Source organism: Pleurodeles waltl, chromosome 3_1, assembly GCF_031143425.1.
Source record: "Pleurodeles waltl isolate 20211129_DDA chromosome 3_1, aPleWal1.hap1.20221129, whole genome shotgun sequence".
NCBI lineage: Eukaryota > Metazoa > Chordata > Amphibia > Caudata > Salamandridae > Pleurodeles > Pleurodeles waltl.
In genome coordinates, this window is record NC_090440.1 from 1,227,895,014 (window position 1) to 1,227,915,326 (window position 20,313).

Consider the following 20,313-nt stretch of genomic DNA (forward strand, 5'->3'; position numbering starts at 1 on the left):
TCAACATTTTTGGAAGAAAACAGAGGTGTTTTTTGAGAAGTGCCTACCTGTAGATTTTGGCCTGTAGCTCAGCCGGCACCTAGGGAAACCTACCAAACCTGTGCATTTCTGAAAACTAGAGACCTAGGGCAATCCAAGGAGGGGTGACTCGCGGGGCTCGGACCAGGTTCTGTTACCCAGAATCCTTTGCAAACCTCAAAAAGTGGCTAAAAAAACAAGTTTTCCTCAGATTTCGGTGACAGAAAGTTCTGGAATCTGAGAGGAGCCACAAATTTCCTTCCACCCGGCGTTCCCCCAAGTCTCCCGATAAAAATGATACCTCACTTGTGTGGGTAGGCCTAGCGCCCGCGACAGGAAACGCCCCAAAGCGCAACGTGGACACATCAAAATTTTTGGAAGAAAACAGAGGTGTTTTTTGAGAAGTGCCTACCTGTAGATTTTGGCCTCTAGCTCAGCCGGCACCTAGGGAAACCTACCAAACCTGTGCATTTTTGAAAACTAGAGACCTAGGGCAATCCAAGGAGGGGTGACTCGCGGGGCTCGGACCAGGTTCTGTTACCCAGAATCCTTTGCAAACCTCAAAAAGTGGCTAAAAAAACAAGTTTTCCTCAGATTTCGGTGACAGAAAGTTCTGGAATCTGAGAGGAGCCACAAATTTCCTTCCACCCGGCGTTCCCCCAAGTCTCCCGATAAAAATGATACCTCACTTGTGTGGGTAGGCCTAGCGCCCGCGACAGGAAACGCCCCAAAGCGCAACGTGGACACATCAAAATTTTTGGAAGAAAACAGAGGTGTTTTTTGAGAAGTGCCTACCTGTAGATTTTGGCCTCTAGCTCAGCCGGCACCTAGGGAAACCTACCAAACCTGTGCATTTCTGAAAACTAGAGACCTAGGGCAATCCAAGGAGGGGTGACTCGCGGGGCTCGGACCAGGTTCTGTTACCCAGAATCCTTTGCAAACCTCAAAAAGTGGCTAAAAAAACAAGTTTTCCTCAGATTTCGGTGACAGAAAGTTCTGGAATCTGAGAGGAGCCACAAATTTCCTTCCACCCGGCGTTCCCCCAAGTCTCCCGATAAAAATGATACCTCACTTGTGTGGGTAGGCCTAGCGCCCGCGACAGGAAATGCCCCAAAACAGAACGTGGACACATCACATTTTTTCATAGAAAACAGTGCCTACCTGTGGATTTTGGCCTCTAGCTCAGCCGGCACCTGGGGAAACCTAGCAAACCAGCACATTTTTGTAAACTAGAAACCCAGGGGAATCCAAGATGAGGTGACTTGTGGGGCTCGGACCAGGTTCTGTTACCCAGAATCCTTTGCAAACCTCAAAATGTGGCTAAAATACCACGTTTTCCACACATTTCGGTGACAGAAAGTTCTGGAATCTGAGGGGAGCCACAAATTTCCTTCCACCCAGCGTTCCCCCAAGTCTCCCGATAAATATGATACCTCACTTGTGTGGTTAGGCCTGGTGCCTGCGACAGGAATAGATCACACAACGGTCAATGTTGGTCCTTACGTGAGGCAGCTGTTGACCCTGGGGTGATCCATTCCTGACACAGGCACTAGGTGTAGGCACTCAAGTGGGGTAGTGTTTTTATCAGGACAGGTGAGGAGTCACTGGGTGGTAGGAATGTTGTGGATCCCAGCATATTCCTGTAGTTTGTGTGACAGAAATGCGAGAAAAATAGAGTTTTTTCTCAACATTTCAGCTTTGCAGGGTATTCTGGGTAAGAAAACTTTGGGGAATCCACACAAGTCACACCTCTGTGGACTCCCCCGAATGTCTAGTTTCCAGAAATGTTTGGGTTTAGTGTGTTTCTCTATATGGCCGCCGAATCCAGGACCAAAAACACAGGTGCCTGCCTTACAAAACCAGTTTGTTTTGCCATAGACAATTTTGATGTCTCCACAATATGATTTGGGTGGTGGAATTTGGGGCTGAACTAAATTGGTGAGCTCCCAAGAGAGCACTCTCTCTCTGCTTGCCGCCGCATTCACCTGCTCTCTGGGTTGGCCTAACCCACTATTACCCAGTTGCACGAACAGCTTGCGAAGGGACAGCAGGACTGTCCTCATCACCTCCCTCATAATGTACTGGAAGAGGAGTTTTCGAATGGGACTCCTCTGACTGAAAAATCACTCCCAGAGTCTGCGCCATTGTCCTATCCCTCAGATGCTGTCTCAGTATCTGATGTCTCAGTCTCTGATCCTATGTCAGAGCGGTCCTCTATAACCCGAGTGCAGGCAGCAGTCATCCATCAAGATGCCATCTCTGCTTTTGGCTAAACTGTTGCTCTAAAACACTAGCCTACGTAGACAGTCACAAAATCGATGGTGTGTGTGAGATACGTGCAACAGTAGAGGCCACCTTACCTGCGCTTCTTCCCTCAATCAGCACGTACTTTCAAGACACTCAAAAAACACCTTGTCACATACCATTCGTCACAGTCTTTAGCACCTCCTGCGCCCAGTCCAACAATCATTATTGGTGCTCCCACTCCCTCCTCCTCGGATTCCCTCATTACCACCCAGCAAAAGTGCTCTTCATCTCTCCATAGACTTTACTAATGTACTCAGCTATTTACATAAAATACAGATGTGCTCTTTGCAGTAGGCATATAAACCTTCTGCGCTTCTTTATGGCACTAAAACTGCCACTAGACAAGTCGGACCCTTTTCCCCCCAGGGAAACCACACACATATTGACAAAAGTGATGTATATATGACAGCCAACCACCTGAAACTCAACTCAAGCAAAACCGAAATAATCCTCTTTGGCCCTCACCAAAAAAACCTGGGACCCCCCATGGTGGCCCACCACGCTAGGCCCTGCACCCACCCCCGCCAACTACGCACGCAACCTCAGCATCATCCTAGACTCCTCCCTCTCTATGACCCAACAAATCAACGCTCTTACCTCCTCATGCTTCAACAAACTCCGTATACTGAAAAACATTAAAATGGATCCCCACAGAGACCAGAAAAACTGTCACTCACGCACTCATCAGCAGCAGGCTTGATTACAGAAACGCCCTCTACGCCGGCACCACTCTAAAACTCAAGTGCAAACTACACGCATCCAGAACTCAGCAGCACGACTCATCCTCGACCTCCACCGACACGAACACATCTCTCCACACCTCAAATCCCTCCACTGGCTCCCCATTGACAAAAGGATCACCTTCAAGATCCTCATCCTCACACACAAATCACTCCACAACACAGGCCCTGCCTACCTCAACGAGAGTCACCTTCCACACCCCCACACGAAACGTCCGTTCAGCTGACCTCTCTCTCGCCTCTGACCCCCGCATCAAACACACCACCACCGGGGGCAGATCCTTCTCCTACATTGCACCCAAAACATGGAACGCACTCACAACCCACATTCGCAAGACCCAAAACCTACTTCTTTTCAGGAAGGGCCTCAAAACCTGGCTTTTTGAACAGTGAACCTCCTAGCCCCTTTCCCTCCCCCCCGTCCCCCCCCCCAGCGCCTTGAGACCCTCACAGGTGAGTAGCGCGCTTTATAAATCTCTTTGATACAGATCTACCTATATATATATATATAAATATATATCTACATAGATATATCTATAGATATATCCATGTACCTAGATATATCTATCTACATAGATATATATATATAGATATATACATATATATTTTTTTAGTTGTTGTATGGTTTCCTTGGGGGCCAAAATGGCCCCCAGGGAAACCCTACAACATCTAAAAAAAAAAATGCCCCCACAGGGGGTCACCCTGCCCACGGGCGACCCCCTGTCATTTCATTTTTTTTTTTATTTTATTTTTTTTTTTAGAAAAAAAAAAAAATCCCCGGGGGGGGGGGGGGGCGATCGCGCCCCCCCCCTCCCCAGGGGGCACCTACCTTTTTATTTTTTTAGGAAAATTATCTGGGGGGGGGCGGCCCGTTTTCCGGGGGGGGGCTGCCCCCCAAAAGTGAAATCCCTGGTGTCTAGTGGGGTTTCCTGGCCCCCGATCGCAGCTGTGCTGCGATCGGGGGCCAGGAAACCGTTTCAGAAGGCCTCATAAGAAAGGGGAGACTCTCCCCTTTCTTACGAGGCCTTCTGAAACTGTTTCTGGCCCCCGATCGCAGCACAGCTGCGATCGGGGGCCAGAAACAGTTTCAGAAGGCCTCGTAAGAAAGGGGAGAGTCTCCCCTTTCTTACGAGGCCTTTTCAAAATGTTTCCTGACCCCCCCGATCGCAGCTGTGCTGCGATCGGGGTAGCCAGGAAACCTGAAAGTGTTTCCTGGCCCCCGATCGCAGCACAGCTGCGACCGGGGGCCAGGAAACACTTTCAGGAAGGCCTCGTAAGAAAGGGGAGTGTCTCCCCTTTCTTACGAGGCCTTCCTGAAAGTGTTTCCTGGCCCCCGATCGCAGCTGTGCTGCGATCGGGGGCCAGGAAACACTTTCAGGAAGGCCTCGTAAGAAAGGGGAGACTCTCCCCTTTCTTACGAGGCCTTCCCGAACGTGAAAAAGGCCGTTTTCCCCATGAAAGCAGGAAGCGGCCGCAAGGCTGCTTCCTGCTTTCATGGGGAAAACACCTTTGCAACGTCAGCGCGCCACAAAGGGGCGGGTGGGGGGCGGGGGGAGACACGGTAGCTTCCGTGTCTCCCGGGGGGGGGGAAAAAAAAAAAAAAAAAATCCTCGGGTGCGACGCACCCGAGGATTTATTAATGCCCTTCCTGGTGTCGGCCACTGGTCGTGACCCGCACCAGGGAGGGTGTGTGGGCGTCGGCCAGTGGCCGACGCCCGCATTTAAGAGGTTACATTTGCTAAAATCAATTTTTCACTCGTGTTACTTTGCACCTTGGACTGCGAATCAGGGTGAATCAATCAGCACCGAGGTGGGTGGAGCCAGTCAGAGCTCTCTGGCTATTTAATGAAAGTACCTGCAGGGACGCTCTAGTAAGTGCGATTGTACAAGCCTCACTTTAGTGATTCCTAAAGAAACAGGGCATCACATATTACTTTTAAAACAAGAACTTTATTGCTAAAATCTAGCTTTTATCGAGTGGCTTGCCAAATGTGCACCAAAGGCAAGCCCGTCTGCGCCCATCTGCAATTGGCGGGTTCAGCCACTATGCCTAAAAACGTACCTATGTTCAGATAACCTCAGACCCCTTCATATGGTAGGCTATCAATTAGACCTCCTACTCTTGCCTATACTACACAAATTAGGACTGCCAAATAACAATATTCCAACTGCAATCCTGACCAGATCAACTGAACCCTATTTTGTCCCCTAAGTTAGAAATTCTAATCTTGCTACCTAAAGGCCTAATACCAACCAGCCAATGGTTACCTACCTGAAGGCTACTATCTACTCCAAGCCATCAGACCTGCAGGTAAAATAGCTGGAGGCATTGCAGCAGCAATTAAGAAACACCTTACTTTCACCAAATTTACCTCACTTAACATTCCAGCTGTTGACAGCCTTATGATTAAACTTATTTCTACAATTGCCCCCCTTGCATTCATTCTTATATACACAAACCTTTGGGTTAAATGCAGCATTTTCCAGAACTTCTTACTGAGTCAATTTCCCCTTTAGTCATTGATCATGCAAACATACTGCCAACTGGTGACCTCAGCTACTGGTCAAATGAGGAAAATGAAAGGCAACAAGCCACAGATTTACCTGATCTGCTCAGCTGCCTAAACCTTGAACAACATGTGTTTTCACCCACTCACATCAAAGGTCACACACTAGACTAAGTATGGTCCACTAGCTTATCTTTGTCTAACCTTACGGTCTTCCCTTATGTGTGGTCTGACCATTACTAGATTAATTTCTCTTTACTAGGCCTGGCCTAGAATAGAATAGATTATGCTTACTCCAGAATAGATTATGTTTACTCTATCTACTTGGGTCTCCCAAAATGAATCAATCGCAGGTGCCAAATTGTCCAGAACCAGGCAGCTTGGTTCATTTTCCAATAACTCAGACACTGCTACATTACCCTGTTGTACAGCTATTTTAGCCATGTTTTTAGACATGTTATTTAAGGCCTGCCACTTTTGAACTTTAGCCCAATTACATTTTATTCAGCTTCATTTTATTTTTTTAGCATACACCATATAGTCTATGAATCACAGAGGGAGACTTCTTCCAGCTCTCTCCTTCTAAACACAGCTCCAGTTTTTGAACGACTTCAATTACACTTTCACCAATTCATCTGCCTCTTCTGCAACAGAACTGTCAAGAGCACGTAAGCTGATAATTTGCCTCACAATTAACTATTTTATTATTCCATGGAACTATCTATGGCTCTTATTAATTGTACTTGCTTTCCTCCTTTGGATTGGGTTTGTCATCGTCTTTTTCTTATTAATACATGGTTATTATCTTCCTGAACACTCTACAGTCATACTGGTGGATGAGGTTCTAAAACCACAATTTTCCTCCCATATGTCCGCAGAGACTTGCCCCTGGTGAACATTTCATCTATATTTATTCCTGATGGGATTGTTTGGGATAAAGTACCATTTGATATATATGGCCCCACAGAGGTCATCCAAATTTTATATGTATGTAAACTTTCCATGAACAATGTAATAACACCTGGAGTTGTTACATTCACAGAGCAAGAACCCCAAAGACTATTTTTAATTATACACAGTGGGAACACTGTCCAAACCCTGCCAGTGGGGAGTTCCAAAATGTATTCTGAAAAGTTTGCATATTTTTCTGGACACAATGTTAAAATGCTGAGTCGTATTATTTTAAATTGCCTGTGATGAAAAGTCAACATATTTAAGTAACTTATACAACATTGATTTATTCTGACTACTTTATTTCCTGGTTGGCTATAGAAGACTATGAATATTAGTTGAAGTGGATTGACTTAAAAAGTGTGCGGTGAACTAAAAATTGGCACATAAGGAAAGGAAGCTTTATTTAGAGCATGACTGATACCTGTTCAAATGATATTTTTAAATGAAACAGTACAATAGACAAGTTGTTTAGGCTTGGCAAAAATTAGAAACTTGAATGCGCTCAGTATCCCTGCCCCTGCTAAATTCTACAAATGGCAAAAATACATTAATGCAACTGAAGATCAGATCGATGAGTGGGTCCAAAATATAACATTTAACACATCACTTTTACATCCTGGTGGGTGGTTATTGTGTCCAGTGGACACAAATGGTGGTCATGCAGGATGTAAACTCCACGGGGCTTAGAACAAATAGGTCAGACCCTTGCTATGTGTCATCAGAACATTCAGGTATAGTAACAACATACAGTGTAGGGAAATTATGCCAGTAATGGTTAAAAGGTTACTCACTTGATGCTGTTAAAGAACACCTCAGGCTCCTTTCTAACAATACAGATTTGCAGGATTTCCTGTTAGGCCCCAGAAGACAATGTAGAAAGTGCTTCTTATATGCAGTATATAATGACATTTGAAAACTTTCCTAACAAGAAGTGCTGCCCGGTTAAGGCAAATACATCAGGACAACTTACAGAAAGCATTATACGTTGTAGATAATGGGATTAACACCTTGTCAGACCACATATACACTTTAAACAACATTGTATGTTCTGCAATAGACATAGTGCAAAGCGACATGTCATCCTTACAACATGGACAGAGCCCACTAAGGTCCATTATACAGTTCGGTGAGACACTACAAACACTGAAAGCACGCCACGTTCCTTGACAATATGTTAACGCAAGGGGCATATTTTCAACATTTAATTTAACGCAACAACATCAAATAATGGCTAAGAAGGAAGCAACTTCTGTCAACCTGAACATTGGGAAATCAGAAACATTGCCTTTTACTGTGGCTGAAATACCTTCAGCTGAATGGTTAATACACAGGGTGATTAATCTGCCTATTTCAACATTTCGATTCACATACTGCGAGAAACATTCCAGTAGGCAAATATTAAAGGGTAGGAGATAGTTACATACACTAGGTGGGGAGCTTCCCTTTTCGTACAAATCTTTCAATGGCATGAAAGAGGTCTTTCTTAGCGGCAGTGAATGCAAGACTTCTGTGAGCCATTCCACGGCATGTAAGCAGCTGTCCTTGCACGAGGCGTGTAACGCTTGGGCAGCGAACTTAGCTTGCTATCTAAAGGGAGTTTCAGTCCCCTTGATTACAGCTGCATTCCAGGTGCACTAGAATGGAAGCTATGTGCTCCTTAACAGTGGGAGCTGTTGTGGAATGTGAGCCAGAATAGCTTATGTCGTTTCGGTATCCCAAATTGTCACCTGTAGCAGAAATGCTCTTTTTCCTCCTACACAACAGACAAAAGTAGCAGATATTTGGCCTCACATTTCTACATTGAATGTGAATTTTGACAAGTTGAGCAGACTCATACTCAAGGCTTTACTGTTTCAAAAACATGTGTCACTTACTTCTGCATGCAAGACTTATGAGCTTCAAGTTGAGAGGTCTTCTGCAGAAATACAGACCCTTTTAGGTACAAACTTTCCAAGAAACGTTGGTAAACTTGTGCGAGGAATATTTAACGCATCCAGTACTACTGGGATTGCACATTTCTTTAAGGCTGTTCGTTCTGGTTTCGTTCACACCTTTTCCTCTATATTTGGCTTAATACCTTCAGCCATACACCCAATTTTTTGGAATATGTTCGGGGGATTTCCGCTTACATTGGCTATAATAGGTGGCATCTTGCTGTTGCTATTTTTATTCGCAATGGCTGTCCCTTCACAACAAGGAGGACTGAAAGCGCTTCCACCAGCGCAACTGTATCGTGAATGCATGATGCAGTATTTCGGAGCACCACTCCTGGAAGAACTGTAGTGCAACTGGTCCCTGTCGTTCAGACCAGTTTTGGATTGTGTGCAGCCCGTGTTTTAATGTCTTTGGTGCCTTTTCTACAGTTCACTAAAAGTCTGTCTTTCTATGCAGTGCTTACTTTCATTGGAAGCTGATCTGTTGATGTTCACGCTAAGGGCTCATTACCAGACATGCGTGTTGAGAGTGCATTTGATATGGGAAGCTGTTTATGAGTTCGTGGATCATGCAGCTCTTAACTCAACATTGGGCACAACATGGAATGCTGCTGCTTCAGCTGGAGCTCAGGCTTTGGAACATGAGTGTTCCCTGGTTTTCCTTGGCAATGATTTGACTTTCTTACTCCTTGCCAAATTGGAACATTTCCTGGTTTCAATTGTCCTGGATGTAATTGGCGATTTTAAAAATGACACTGACTTTTAACTATGATTCTTTTTGCACCACTGTTGACCAGTGCTGAAGTGCAAGTGCTCTCTCTGTAAACTGCATGTGTAGTTATCTTTTCCATGATTTGCATATCTGATGTACTAGTAAGTCCCTAGTAAAGTGCACTAGAGGTGCCCAGAGTCTGTAATTCAAATGCTACTAGTGGGCCTGCAGCACTGATTGTGCCACCCACATGAGTAGCCCTGTAAACATGGCTCAGACCTCCCACTGCAGTGTCTGTGTGTGCAGTTTTAAACTGCAAACGTTCCATGTTTCTACATGTAAGGCACCCCTAAGCCCTAAGTAACCCCATGGGCGGGGTGCAGTGTATGTTAAAGGTAGGACATGTAGTGATGTGTTTTACATGTCCTGACTGTGAAATAGTGCCACATTCAGTTTTCACTGACACAAGGCCTATCTCTCTCATAGGTTAACATGGGGATTGCCTTTACAGTGCAGTTTCCTTTTGGTAAAGTTGTTTTTTAAATTGTCAGTTTGAAAATGCCACTTTTAGAAAGTGATCATTTTCTTGCTTATACCATTCTGTGACTCTGCCTGCTTGTGTATTTCCTGTCTGGGTCAGACTGACAGTTGGGCTGTTTGTGAATCCCCTCTAGACAGTGACACAAAGGGAGCTGAGGTGTAGCCTGCATAGACTGATGGGTCACCTGGGCCGGAGTAGAGGGATGAGTAGCCACTTACACCTGAGTGGGATGTGCCTGCCCTCACACAATGCAGTCTCCAACCCCCTGGTGTGAGTCTGGAGCCATGCCTGGGCAAGGCAGGATCTTTCCTTAGAAGTTTGCCTACTTCAAAGGCAGAAAGGGGTATAAGTAGTGGACCCAAAACTGCTTCTGGAACCAAGAGGAACCTCTGCCAAGGAGAAGAGCTGGAGGAGTACTGCCCCTTTGCTTGTGACTGTGCTTTGCTGGGTTGGCCTGCAGTTGCTGCCTCTGTCTAAAAGAGGACAAATACTGGACTTTGTGGTATATTCCTGCTGTGAAGTGTCTCCAAGGCCTTGGATTGAGCTTGACCCCTGTTCTGTAGTATCAAGGCCACCAACAACTTCCTCTACCAGAACCTGGACTCTCTGCTGAGACTCCTACCCTGCCAAGTGGTACCTAATCCAGTTCCTGGGCCCTTTAACGGAGAAGCTGGTGAAAAACCAAGAAGAACTAAGTGCACCGACTTTGGACGACTCCAGACTGATGCTGCTGCCAGATCCTGCGATGCTGCCTTCGACTGAAACCGTGGTCCTCACTGGAGTGCGATGACCCGACAGGCCCGATGCCGCCGCAGCCTCACTGAAATCCCTGACTCTGCGATTGCCGAAGTGCTGTGTCACCAACGTGCGTGACACCTGACTTTGCTACGCCACGTCGTGACCACCATATATCGACCCTGCCGGAAGTGCATGGATCCAATGCTTCACACCGATGCCGCCTCACCTCCACAGCTCTGCAGCAAGGACCCAACACCTCGTACCGACACCTCCGCTCCTTCGCTCCGCAGCACCAGAACTGATGCCACACCAGATCCAGCAACACCTCCATCCATGACTTGTTTCCTCATTTTCACAAGGTACTGTACCTGGAGGTCCTCTGTGACCAGTGCCATTTAGTGTCGGATTGTTGGGAATGACTGTCACACGACGCCATGATGTCACCAATTTAAAGCATTTGTATTTCTAAGTGTAATATTGAAGTTTAATCTTTTCAAAATCATAACTTTGCTTGTGTTAGTTGGATTTATGTTGTTTTGGTCTTGTTTTACTCCGATAAATATTGGCTATTTGTTTAACCTGGTGTTGAGTCCTTTGTGTGGAGTTTTCACTATAATACTATGTGTGCTGGTACAAATACTTTACACATTGCCTCTGAGATGAGCCTGACTGTTTGTGCCAAGCTATCAAGGAGGTGTGCATGGGTTATCCTAGGTGTGTATCTCCCTTACCGTAAGTAGAGTGAGTGTCCCTGTTTGGACAGAGTGCAAACTGACTGCCAACCAGAGACCCCATTTCTAACAGTTTTAAATTTCCCCTTTTTAATATTTCCAATGCTCGAGTGTCTTTTAACTTGTCATCATTGACATTCATGTGTACTTCTCCTAATTATAGCTTTTTAGTGCTTTTATGTTTTTAATTTTAGGCTTTTTTTACCACCTTCAAACCGGCAAGGGAAGGGTGTTGTATAGCAATTTTAGTCATGTTTTAGACATGTTATTTTAGCAACTAGACTTGCCACTTGTGCACTTTAGCCCAGTTACATTTTATTCAGCTTCATTCTATTTTTCTAGCATAGGCCACATTTGCGGTGCAGTTTTATTTTCTTTATCTAGTTGTTCTTTCGCCTAGGAAATCATTGCATTTCTAGCAAGACATTCTTTTCACTTTGTATTTTCCTCAAGGTTGCAGCCATATAGAGTTGCCAGCAAAGTTGTACGCTGTGTCTCCAACATTCACAGAAAAATACACATCCTTAAATGGGGACATTTTCTCAGAACATTAGCAGTTTTATTATAAAAACATTTCTCTGCCCCATACATGTTAGAGGGAGATTCCAGCCAGATGACCACGACCGCATGCTGATTGCCTTAGCTACAGCTGCTTGTTTAGACTACCGGACCCCTGGCCTACATGGGGATGGTGTCCTTCTAAACAACAGGGCTTCGTTGCTAAGGTATGGGGGATGATGTCTTCCCAGCAGGGACACCTGAAAGGTGGATGAGGGCTTACTATACTATGCTCTAACATAATTTAGGTAGGAACCACATAAATTACTCCTAGTGACTGTATGGGGGGACTTTTCCTGTGTGTCACTCTTGTCACCATTTTCCTTCTAGTGTGTTTTATCATCTCAGTTATTGCAATTCATGCCATTTTATATAAGATGCAGCTAATTCAATAAACCTTATTGAACCTTTCTCTGCCTCTGTTTTTCTTTGCATATGTGAGAGTAATGTAACTGAGAGAAAAGGATGAGATCTGATTGAGTACAATTTCCCTGAGGAGTCATTTTTGTCATGCGCCTGGTTGCCACAATCATCCCTCCTGCAGGTTAGAGACGAGGCACTGCTAGTTAGCTGTGAACCCAGATTAGGCCGACAGTTGTCACATGGTGTGGGATTGGACTCAGTTCCCCTACAATTCAGGTGATTCTGCGGCCCAAATCCAGTAGCCACATTAAGATAATGAGAGCCTACAAGACAACCCCTTTGATGCGAAAACTCCACTGTTTCCTGATGGAACAAATGACTACTTTTAAAACTGGTTGTATCATCTTCAAAACCCTCAATTGAAGAATCCCATCCTTTATAACAGCTCTGTGGTTGGCCGGGTTAAAGGGCGACACAAAGCTCTGGATTAGATTACGAATGTGATTTATTGAAGAATATAGTGGAGTGACAAATAGGTCTTTCTCTGTGTTTCTTGTATTGTTTCCTGGATAGCTTCTGTTTCGTTTCCCTGGATCTTCACCTCTTCTATGTTCTTTTCTTCTCTTTCAGGGCTCCCAGGAAGCGCATGCGTGGAGAAGAACAAGAGAAGTATCGGTAAGTAGTTTTATTCTCTGTCTGTCTCTTTTCCTTCTCTACCTCTTCTTTTCCTTCCTCCTCTGTCTTTCATATGTCTTGCTCTCTTTCTCTCTTCCTTTTCTCTGTTCCGGTTGTTACTGGGTCCTTTATTTCTCTCTTTCTCTTGTCTCTTTCCTCTCTAGGATTCTGTGACTCTTTTCTTCCGCTACTATCTTCTGCTATACTGGCTTTCTCTTCATTCGCGTAGCCTTTACTGTCCTCTTACTGCCCTCTCTATCTTTCATGTATTCATTCCTCTTATAGCCCCTTCTCCTTCCTTTGCTGCTCTTTAGGTGGTTTGTTGCTGAGGCCCTTCCTCTCGGTGCTATAACTACTGTAGGACTTTGTAATGTAGCGGATTTATACCTCAGTGCCTTCTTTTATCGGGGTTGTGCCCTTTAAGTGCCCGTATTCCTTCTCTTTTTCGTTATTCCTGCCACCCACTCCCCCTTGGTTATTATTCCTGCTCCTCCCGTCCTTCCTTCCAGCTTAGTCTGCTGGTCTTAGCTAGTAGCTATGGAAAAGCAGCTTAGTCTGAACTAGGAGACATGTAAAGCTCTTACTATACCACTGGTGTCCACTGGTGTCATATGCACAATATCATAAGAAAACACAATACACAGAATTACTAAAAATAAAGGTACTTTATTTTTATGACAATATGCCAAAAGTATTTCAGTGAGTACCCTCAGTATGAGGATAAGTTATATACACAAGATATATGTACACAAACCAAAATTTGGTAAGTAATAGCAAAAAAAGTAATGCAAGCAGTGTAGAATTACAGTAGATTGCAATAGGAGCACATAGGTATAGGGGCAACACAAACCATATACCCCAAAAGTGGAATGCGAACCACGAATGGACCCCAAACCTATGTGAGCTTGTAGAGGGTCGCTGGGAAAACAGTGAGGGTTAGAAAAATAGCCCACCCCAAGACCCTGAATGGCAGGTGTAAAGTGCACCTACTACCCCCAGAGAGCACAGAAGCCGTGATAGGGGGATTCTGCAGGAAGAACACACACCAGCAATGCAACAACAGTGGATTTCCAGACCTGAGTATCTGTAAGATAAGGGGACCAAGTCCAATAGTCGCGACAGTGTCGAGAGTGGGCAGGAGCCCAGGAAATGCCAGCTGAGGGTGCAAGGAAGCTGCCACTGGATGGAAGAAGCTTGGAGTTCTGCAAGAAAGAAGAGAGCTAGGGACTTCTCCTTTGGAGACGGATGTCCCACGTCGCGATGAAGCTTGCAGAGGTGTTCCCACTCAGAAAGATCGCAAACAAGCCTTGCTAGCTGCAAGGGTCGCGGTAAAGGTTTTTGGGTGCTGCTGTGGCCCAGGAGGGACCAGGATGTCGCCACTTGGAGGAGGAGACAGAGGGGGCACCCAGCAACTCAGGGAGCCCTCACAGAAGCAGGCAGCACCCGCAAAGGTACCTGAACAGGCACTTGGAAGGAAAGTGAACCGGAGTCCACGCGAAGTCACAAAAGGAGTCCCACGATGCCAGAGGACAACTCAGAAGGTTGTGCACTGCAGGAAGGAATGCCCAGGAACCAGGCTTGGCTGTGCACTAAGGAAATCCTGGAAGAGTGCACAGGAGCCGGAGCAGCTGCAAATCATGCGGTACCCAGCAATGCAGTCTAGCGTGGGGAGGCAAGGACTTACCTCCACCAAACTTGGACTGAAGAGTCACTGGACTGTGGGAGTCACTGGGACAGAGTTGCTGAGTTCCAGGGACAAAGCTCGTCAGGCTGAGAGGGGACCCAGAGGACCGGTGATGCAGTCTTTTGGTGCCTGCGTTAGCAGGGGGAAGATTCCGTCGACCCACAGGAGATTTCTTCAGAGCTCCTGGTGCAGGGAGGAGGCAGGCTACCCCCAGAGTATGCACCACCTGGAAACAGTTGAGAAAGCCAGCAGGATGAGGCGATACAAGGTTGCTAGTAGTCATCTTGCTACTTTGTTGCGGTTTTGCAGGGGTCCTGAGCAGTCAGCAGTCGATCCTTTGGCAGAAGGTGAAGAGGGAGATGCAGCGGAACTCTGGTGAGCTCTTGCATTCGTTATCTGAAGAATGCCCCAAAGCAGAGACCCTTAATAGCCAGAAAAGGAGGTTTGGCGACCAAGGAAAGAGGATTGGCTACCAAGAGAGGTAAGAGCCTATCAGAAGGAGTCTCTGAAATCACCTGCTGGCACTGGCCACTCAGAGCAGTCCAGTGTGTCCCCAGCACCTCTAAATCCAAGATGGCAGAGGTCTGGGACACACTGAAGGAGCTCTGGGCACCTCCCCTGAGAGGTGCAGGTCAGGGGGGTGGTCACTCCCCTTTCCTTTGCCCAGTTTCACGCCAGAGCAGGGCTGGGGGATCCCTGAACCGGTGTAGACTGGCTTATGCAGAGATGGGCACCATCTGTGCCCATCAAAGCATTTCCAGAGGCTGGGGGAGGCTACTCCTCCCCAGCCCTCTCACCTATTTCCAAAGGGAGAGGGTGTTACACCCTCTCTCAGAGGAAGTCCTTTGTTCTGCCTTCCTGGGCCAGGGCTGCCTGGACCCCAGGAGGGCATAAACCTCTCTGAGAGGTTGGCAGCAGCAGCAGCAGCTGCAGTGGAGACCCCAGAAAGGCAGTTTGGCAGTACCCGGGTACTGTGCTAGAGACCCAGGGAATCATGGAATTGTCCCCCCAATACCAAAATGGTATTGGGGTGACAATTCCATGACCTTAGACATGTTACATGGCCATGTTCGGAGTTACCATTGTGACGCTATACATAGGTAGTGACCTATGTATAGTGCACGCGTGTAATGGTGTCCCCGCACTCACAAAGTTCGGGGAATTTGCTCTGAACGATGTGGGGGCACCTTGGCTAGTGCCAGGGTGCCCACACACTAAGTAACTTTGCACCCAACCTTCACCAGGTGAAGGTTAGACATATAGGTGACTTATAAGTTACTTAAGTGCAGTGGTAAATGGCTGTGAAATAACGTGGACGTTATTTCACTCAGGCTGCACTGGCAGGCCTGTGTAAGAATTGTCAGCGCTCCCTATTGGTGGCAAAAAGAAATGCTGCAGCCCATAGGGATCTCCTGGAACCCCAATACCCTGGGTACCTCAGTACCATATACTAGGGCATTATATGGGTGTACCAGTATGCCAATGTGAATTGGTAAATTTAGTCACTAGCTTGTTAGTGACAAATTTGGAAAGCAGAGAGAGCATAACCACTGAGGTTCTGGTGAGCAGAGCCTCAGTGAGACAGTTAGGCATCACACAAGGAACACATACAGGGCACATACTTATGAGCACTGGGGCCCTGCCTGGCAGCGTCCCAGTGATACATAGACTAAAACAACATATATACAGTGAAATATGGGGGTAACATGCCAGGCAAGATGGTACTTTCCTACAACACGCACCTGATTGTGCCACGCTTCTCCAGAAGCGTGGCGGGGTTCCTTGCTCTGCCTCCTGGGGCCACCGCGGACTTCGTTCTTCCGTCTGCCTCCTCGTCGTCTTCTTCTCTCCTGGGGGTAAACTGTCTGCACTCCAACGACGCCGCTCTCCTCTTCCTCCTCGTCGCGCTCTCATCGTCTCTGGGACGCCAGCTTTTCTTCTCTTCCCGGTTCCGCGTTTCTGCTTCCTGGACTCAACGTCACGGCCGTTAGGGACATCCAATTGGTCCCTGCCCCAGGATGTTCCTGAGCACCTGGGGCAGTGTCAGCACAAGTTGGTTTTGTGTGAGGGCTGTCTCCGATCGGCACGTCACAAGCTCAAATTCAAAATTCGCTCATATGAATTATCTGACAATTCCCACGTTTAAAAAGAAGAGAATAGGTGGCTCCAGAGTTTCAGCAATTGCTCCAGACTTCTGGAACGCATTCCATCTCAAGATCAGAATAGCTCCCAGCTTTAGGAATTCAGCCATTTACTAAAACATAGCTCTTTAATCAAGCATATGACTAAAGCTCCTTGAAGAGCCTGATCAGTTCTGCTTGCATTAGCACCAAGAACCTGGCTGGTGTACGTGCACTCAACAAACATCATTAACATAACATAACATTTCTGTGTGCGAGGAAAGCTTACACACAACTGCTAATGTTTTGTATTTGTGTGTATGTATGTGAAGGAAGTTGACATGATTAATCACAGTGCTGTATCGCTACTGTTTTTATGAGAAAAGCTAACACCGCTCCTTCCTTTGGTTTAACTCTTCTCACTGTGAGGATATCTTACCCTTCTGCCCTTGTTGCGCTTTTGTGTGAATAAAGCCTACAATGCTGCCACCTGACCAGTGCCTGCTGGACATATCAGTGGGGCTGACACTGCTGCTGTCTTTTGGTTTGCAACAATTCTTTATCGGTATATCAACACCATTCCAATGGTGCCAAATGCCCATCTTATACTACACTGAATAAAAAAACCTAAAGTGCACATTGAGCAGCAGTACATCACACAGCATTACACACTCAATCCAGAGAGTCACAACCAGCACACTGCTGCTATCTTACTGTTCTCTGTGTGGGAAACCTTCTCCGTTGTGGCCGTTGCATCCTATTGCGACTGATGAAGTGCCCTGTGTAGGCCATTGACACATTTGAGCACCACACCCAAGCACAGAAGTTATAAGTAATCTAGGTACGAAACTAACCTAATAGGACTGAGCGCCTAGTGGCTGAAGGGAAAGACATAACTTAACAAGGTGACAAGAACAAATAGTGAAAATGAGAGAAAAAAGGAGGTAGGTGTGGCTAAGAAAGTGTGGGGACATTAGAAATAAAAAACATGAGAATGTGAAGGTCAAAACGAAAGGAAAATTAAAAAAAAAGAGACTCACAGAAAGGAGCTAATGCCTGATGTAACTGGCCCTTCTAATTACTACCCTATATCTCTCCTACCCTTTCTGTAGTAAGGGATGGAATGGGGAGCTTTGCCTGGATTCATGCTTGTGTAGGACACCATGCTCTCCTCATACTATGCAGTCCGACTTTCACCAAGACGATGGCATGGAATAGTGAATAATGTCATTTTTGTGTTTTGTCAGATTCTTTTCGACTTTCCAGCAACATTCAACACCATCCCATCCCATTCTTTTAAAATAGTTCACAGTTGTGAGTGTCCACAGCACTGTCGTTGCCTGGGTAGTCTTGTTCTTAGAAGATCAGTATCAATCAATACCCCCTTAGAAGTGGTGTTCTGGCATTCACCCGGGCTTTCTATCTCCTTCGTCTTGTTCTTTAATCTTTACAAGCGCCCACTTGCAATTCTTTTTTCACCACTTGTGGTAGAAACTGTTATGTATGCTGATGACACCCAAAATCGTTTTCAGATATCCACTAGCAAAAAGGTAGGTTATAATTCCCATGCTTCTATTTCGGTGGTACTTCTCGCCGTAAGATGCTGCAGGACCAAGACGTTTTGGAGCTAAACCCAGCCAAATATGTATTTGCATTATAATTGTCCATTCTGTTAAAACTATTTGAATACTGTATGTAAATTCAGTGTCATTTTTTGCAAATGAGCGAATAACAATGGCAATTCAAGGTACTAATTAGAGTAAATAGTCAAGGAAATGCTATTTCCGAGTGTGGTAAAGAGATCCAACGCCCCACTCACTGAAGACTTGGCACTGGAGGCTGGTTAGCTCTTCAGGGGATGCACTAGGGAAAGTGAATTGGGTCAAGGAGAAGCATCATGCAGTATGTGGTCCTTTATTACATGCTAAATAGCATAATGGTATTGTTTCCCAAATGTTCTATTCTATTCAGCAGTTGGGCTTAAGTAATCGGCACACTTTGTTAATAGCAGCACTTATATTTTTATGTTTGGAAGTCCATGATTTGCAGACAAATTATGCTAAGATTAGGAGAACAATGTTACTGAAAGTCCGGTCATACAATGGTTCAGCCTAGGTATTTTAAGATCCAACTACATATAACTGCATTAGGCATATGATGACTGCACCAGGGTAAGTGATGACTGAGCTCTTGTTATACCAAGGCAGTACCCTTGTTAAAATACCAAGGGGCATATTTAAGAGCCCCTAGCGCCACCAGAGCGTTACCTTTTATGGCGCTCCGGTGGCGCAATGTCCTGCGCCATATTTACAAGGTGGTGTTAAGCCACTTTTTGTGGCCTAACGCCACCTTGTAAATACAGTCCCTCCACATGCAGCCCTTTGCGTGGAAGCGGCATGCAACAGGTGTTGCTGTGGACGTGCCACAGCATCACCCATTACATTTTGACGCTGTCTCAGATTTATGGGTTTTCGTAAACCTGAGAGAGTGCAAAAATCGAACAGCACCCCAGAGGTGGCATTAGCAAGGGGCATAGAGGAGGAATACTTTTATTCCTTCTCGTTCTTTGCTTTTTCTATGTGTGTTACATTCTGCAGCATGCAAAGAAAGAGCAAAATGCCAGAAATGATTGTTTATGTGCAGAAAGGTGCATTCTGCAGCACACACAGAAGTGCCAAATCGCCATTAGTGATTGTTTATGTGCAGGAAGGGACACTTTCCTGCACATAAACAATCAAACCCCTCAGCGTAGACATCCTTGCACGATGATGCAAGGATATCTGCGTTGGCGCTAGGCAGCTTAATTTAGTGCCAAAGCAGGGGGAAACACAGGGTTGCGCCATATTCTGGTAAATACGTTGCATCCCTCCATTTCTAAAGTGACGCAGCGTGGAGCTGCCAATTTTGGCGCAGCACCGCGCTGAGCCACTTTTTAGTAAATCCGGCCCCATGCATTTGGGTTACAAATTTTTGTTACTCTGTAATCGTGCACTTAAACTGGAATTCTTAATATCAATGACCTCAGTTTGTGTGATTGCAAAAGGGTCAAAGGACATGTTAAATTACATCCAGGAAAGATCGGGGTCAGCGATCTTATAATCTCAGTTCTGTCACACGTGACACTTTAATTTGACGTGCAAGTGATGGGCTGAAAGCTCTAGCGATACTGCTGTTCTGTATCATTGCTATTGATTATGGTGATTTCTTAGGTCACATATAGTACTTCAGAGTGCCAAGGGAGAAGAGAAAGTAAAAAGAATCTATGTTTTTGCAAAGTGCCTCACACTCTAAATTTGCACACTGAAAGTGACGCATATAAACCATCAATTTAAATAGTTTTAGTTTACTAACTATTGATGGACGAGAGGCAGAGTGTTTCAACCTGAAGGATGATGCTGTTAGTTTAGTTCAACTAATTGACATGTTCAGGCCTTTAAGCAGTAAAGGCTCAGTGCTGATCTCAGCAGAAGGTGAAATCAAGAGCACTTGTGGTATTAAGGTCAAGCCACTACTAGCGCGCCTGGTCCTTAATAACTAAACATATAAGGAAACACGTATAGGTCGATGAACCTTTTGATTCGCATGGAGCATCCTAGCTACAGAGTGACCAATGTTTTCAATAATCAATACACAAAGTCAATAACTGTTAAGCTAATCAGTAATCAACAGTTAATAACACCATACCATGACATTTCAGTCATGAATAACCACAACTCAATATACGTTTTAAC

General features: G+C 45.6%; 1 protein-coding gene across 6 annotated transcripts in view; it reads right to left on the reverse strand.

Moving 5' to 3' along the window:
- LOC138285077 (uncharacterized) overlaps positions 1-16,417 on the reverse strand; it is a 166,510-nt gene extending 150,093 nt beyond the window's left edge. For 5 of the 6 annotated variants that reach the window (XM_069224592.1, XM_069224591.1, XM_069224588.1 and 2 more), the window contains exon 1: positions 16,205-16,417. The gene's annotated coding sequence lies outside the window, so the exon portion shown is untranslated. Of the gene's footprint in view, positions 1-7,317; positions 7,377-16,204 lie in introns of all 6 variants that reach the window. The other variant, XM_069224590.1, reaches the window with a different exon arrangement.
- Between the last annotated feature and the right edge of the window lie 3,896 nt (positions 16,418-20,313).